Genomic DNA, 5,247 nt, shown 5'->3' with positions numbered 1-5,247 from the left:
TGGAACAAAAAGGAGGAGACATCAGAGGGATGAATGAGAGCGGTGAAAAAGAAGAGGAGCGGAGTAGAGGAAGAGGAGGAGACATTTTAAGGGGGAAAAAGGAATGAGAAAGGGGAGGAGAGGAATATAAAATGGGGAAAGGGGAAGTGGGCACATTAAACCTGGTTATTATAGGGGAGGTGGGATAGTTTACGTATTAAGTGTCTAAGTGAAGCCTCATATGTAATATATGATGCAGAAGGGTTACTAAACACGTATAGTATCCGTTACTACAATATTGCGCCCCCACGGGCTCTTATATAGCGGAATCCTGCAAACACGACAACTGCTTAGCAACTGTTGCTATGGAGCGTCACTCTAGCGTCGTACAGGGAGTGCGTTCTGATGCGTGTCACCAAGTGGCAACGTGCGCCGGTCCGTACGCAGCTGCGCGCGAAAGCTTCAGCGTCGCCATGTTTGTTGTGGCTGCGCGGGAGACGTATGTTCTCTTTATTAGTCGTTATTTGTGTGATTGGTTATTCCATATTGTGTGAGTTAAAAGACAGGAGTATGTGGCAAAGAGATTTAAAAGTGAATTTAATGTGTGACCCTAAATGATAGAAAAATGGAATGTGTGCACGTTACAGGCTAGGTTAGGACTAGTACACGTGTACGTTTGGTTTTGTATATTGAATGTTGGAATGTGTGAGAGGCCTGTTAAGATTCAAAAGTTTTTTCCCCTAGACTCCGGTTAAATAGTTAATCATTATGTAAAATATAGGTGGCCCTGTAAACACTGCTACACATTTTGTTAACTTAGAGCCCTTTGTACATCATTGCAGAATATGGTGGTGCTATTTAAAGCAATAAATAAAAATAGCGCTAGTGGCTTATCTTGTACGCCTAGTGCACATAAGCTTAGATACTTTTACAACAGAAGAAAGATTTAGCTTTATAATATAGTGATATACACGATTTTCCCAGTTAGCAAATTTTAGTTTTAAACTTTTTTTTTTTTTTTTTACTCGTACCTACGGGTTCAAGAAAAGATGGCCCATTGAGCCCTATTGGAAAGCCAATTAGTTGACACCAGGAAGATTCATTATATTTCTGGAAGTGCGCAGGCATACACGCTATCCAGTTAAGGCTGCCGTATCGGCCATGTTTTCGTAGACACATCTAATATTCACAGGCTGCTGACCGCTTTGTGTGGTTCTACTCTGCAGAATGCTGGGTGTATAAAGTCACTGAAGGAATTACTTAATCAAGTTTATAGGTCCCCAATAATACAGGGCAGCACTTATCATGGGATGGTCAGCAAGATAAAAGTGAGCTGTCCAGTAAAATGTATGAAATGGAAATTGTACTTCTAACGCTCTCTGCATGGAGAACTGGCAAGGCAGTGCTTATAGTTGTCAAGAGTTCCAATTTGAGCAGGACTTACCGTATTGGCTCGGATATAGGCCGCCCCCGTATATAGGCCGCACCCTAAAAGTTTGGTGCTTTTTTAAAGAAAAAGTTTTTTTTCTTTAAAAAAGCACCAAAAAAAACATGCTGCCACTGTCCTCCCCCCCGAGATATGCTGCCACTGTCCTCCCTCCCCGAGATATGCTGCCACTGTCCTCCCTCCCCGAGATATGCTACCATTGTCCTCCCCCCCGCGATACGCTGCCGCTGTCCTCCCTCCCCGCGATACGCTGCCGCTGTCCTCCCTCCCCGCGATCCGCTGCGCTCCCTCCCCGAGATCCGCTGCCCTCCCTCCCCGAGATCCGCTGCCCTCCCTCCCCGAGATCCGCTGCCCTCCCTCCCCGAGATCCGCTGCCCTCCCTCCCCGAGATCCGCTGCCCTCCCTCCCCGAGATCCGCTGCCCTCCCTCCCCGAGATCCGCTGCCGCTGTCCTCCCTCCCCGCGATACGCTGCCGCTGTCCTCCTCTGCCCCCCCTCCTCGACTTACCGGAGCAGACTCCCGGGTGTCTTCAGGGCCGGCGAGGGACATCTACGCAATACGCGTATGCAACTTCCGGTACCGTTACCGGAAGTTGCATTTGCGTATTGCGTAAATGTCTCCCGCCGGCCCCGCAAGACACCCGGGAGTCTGCTCCGGTAAGTCGGGGGTGGGCAGAGGTAAAACGCTTAGACAACCTCCCGTGCCGGTACTCCCCCCGTGGGAAGTGCTGGCAGGGGAGGCTGTCTGAGCGTATCGGGGAGTAGGATGCAGGTCCCCTGCACCGCTGCGGGGGACCTGTATCCTAACCCCGCTGCCTGCCCGGCGCCCGGGACTGCATGTCCCGGGCGTCGGGCGCTAGACCCCGAATATAGGCCGCACCCCCACTTTAAAAACTTAAAGTGGGGGAAAAAAGTGCGGCCTATATTCGAGCCAATACGGTATATCCCAACTGCCTGCTATCTCACCTCATGCCCCAATATGCTATATATTCCCCATGTTTTTTACTTAGAACTGTCACTGGTGAAAGTGACTCTCGTGTCATTTCTACTATAATAGATCAGCATGTTTGCTTATGGTATATGCTAAACTTAATAAACACAGAAGCCCGGTAGAAACTGTATAGATACATTCCTCACTGACTTCTAGGGAAGAGTCCTTTGTTTGACATAAAACAGGTACCCAGGTAGCCTACAGAAATAGAAGGGTTAACAATGCAATTGTCTTTAGTACTCTGTTGAATAAGGAGGCTGTAGACCCCATGTAAGATAATGATACCAAGTTGGTATCTGGTGTGTTCTATCCCAGACCTCTTTTTTGGGAGGGTTTTTTTTGCTGCGTATCCAGGGGCTGGGAGCAAACTGCTGAAACTTTGGCTGTATTTACCTAATTTTCAGACCTGCTAAGGAACGGAAAATTGTTATAATGTCCTGATATGTAAAATCATAGAATTCAAAGAGAGTGTACTTTTTTTTTTTTCACACGACTGTACGCACACACATGAACACACTCTCATAAACATACTCTCATAAACAGACTTACCTTCATGATTCATGTTTCTCAGTATTTCTGGTAATCCTGATTGTACACATAACCTTAAAATTTCCTGGTAAACAGGTAGAAACTTGATTGATAATATAAAAGTGAAGTAAGCTGTTGAAAATGATTACAATTCTAGCATTTTCCCTTTTTTCTTTAGATCTTAAAATCTACTAGACTTTTTGTTTTTGCAGGACAGACTCGTTATTATTCACACTGTAGTGCAACAGGACAAAACAAAACTTTGCTCCCTACTTATCAGCTAAGCACTGATACCTCCCAACTTTTCAAGTAAGCCCTTGTTTTAGGGGTGTGGTGAGATGTGTAGCACTGATAATACATATATATATATATATATAAATATATAACACAGTGCTTAACCCTTAAAAAATGATTAATAAAACTAGTATTTGTAAAAATAGAAAATACAATGAATTAATAAGCAAGTTAAAATATAACGTGTAGCAGTAGTAATACTGTAACAATGAATGAATGAATGCCTGCAATACGCACAGATGTTAATGTTCTTGAATGGATAAGGCAAGGGTTGATTTACATCTGGCATCTATTTTCTAAAGAGAGAGTTGGAAGGAAAGTCCAAAGGAGACAAGACTATTATGAAGGGCCAACACTGGCATGTTTTCCCAGCACAAAGGACTGAGCTGGCCCAGTATAATGCATAATGAAGGTATAAAGAGACTTTCAAAAAATCAGGAATCATGCGCTCTCTGAATGTCTCCCTACTTCTTCTGCTGACCACTTCTGATTCAGTCTCGCAGCTCTACTTTCGTGTTTTGCATCTTCTTGTTCACCTCTCTTATTTCTTCGTCCTCATCGTCGTGAACATAACCTCTCAGCAAACTTCTGCCAAAATCATGTAACTTCCAGTAACATCCTCCCCCTATCCTCCAATCAGAGGGGAGAGAACATCACTGGAAGCTCCCCCATTTTGGCGGACGTTTACACACGGTTACCTTAGGGCAAAATGGCAGTGTAATTCTCTACCACAACCCTCCAATCAGGGTAGAGGGCGTCCCCAGAAGCGCTGCCATTTTGGCGGAAGTTTGCCATGAGGTAATTTCCGCAGAGAAGGGAGAAGAACAAAAGAAAAACATCAACATACGAGACACAGTAGTGGTAGTGGCAGAGAAGGTAGGGAGACATGAGAAAGAGTGATAGAGCCTGGAAATTTCAGATGAAATTTCAGAGTGTTTGTTTCTCGCCTGAGGATTTTCTCTTTTATGAAAAAAAGTGAAAACAGTGTTCATTGCTTATTTGCTTTTTGCCATTTTGGCACAGGGAAGGTTTCATAAGAACTCTACTTTTGGAAAGGGGGCTAAACCTGTATAGGACTTATTTTTAACTCAAATATTTTAATCAAATATATATACCGATCAGCCATAACTTTATGACCACCTGCCTACTATTGTGTAGGTCCTCCTTTTGCCACCAAAACAGCATTATCTTGTTGAGTCCATGAAAGGGGTGTACATGGTCTGTAACAATGCTTAGGTAGGTGTTACGTGTCACAGTAACATCCACATGAGTGGCTGGACCCAAGGTTTCCCAGCAGAACATCGTGGATCCTGGTGTCATGTGTTCTCCAAGTAAGTGACACACGCACCCGGCCATCCATGTGATGTAAAAAAACCACGTGATTCATCAGTCCAAGACGCTTTCCTACATTGCTCTGTGGTCCACTTATGCTCCCGTGCCCATTGTAGGTGCTTTCGGCAGTGGACAGGGGTCAGCATAGGCATTCTCACTGGTCTGCTGGACACAACTCTTTCTATCAGACCCAGCATTAGCTTTCTCAGCAGTTTGAGCTACAGTAGCTCATCTGTTAGGTTTGGCCACACAGACCAGCCTTCGCTCCCCCACATAAGTCATTGAGCCTTGGCTGCTCTTTACTGGTTCACTGCTTTTCCTTCCTTGGACTACTTGACTGACCGCTGCAGACTGAACACCCCTACAGGAGCTGCAGTTTTGGAGATGCTCTGACCTAGTTTTCTAGCCATCACAATTTGGCCCTTGTCAAAGTGTCTCAGATACTTATCTTGCCCATTTTTCCTGCTTCTAACACATCAACTTTGAAGAGGAAATGTTAATTTGCTGCCTAATATATCCCACCCACTGACATGTGCCATGATAACAAGATTATCAGTATTATTCACTTCACCTGTCAGTGGTCATAATGTTATGGCTGATCGGTGTGTGTATTGTGAGCTGGGATCCTATGGCCATACAGCCTTAGGGTTTAAAATACCACACAAGGTTGTATCTTT

Source organism: Spea bombifrons, chromosome 3 (genome assembly GCF_027358695.1).
Source record: "Spea bombifrons isolate aSpeBom1 chromosome 3, aSpeBom1.2.pri, whole genome shotgun sequence".
NCBI lineage: Eukaryota > Metazoa > Chordata > Amphibia > Anura > Pelobatidae > Spea > Spea bombifrons.
This window is presented reverse-complemented; position numbering follows the sequence as displayed.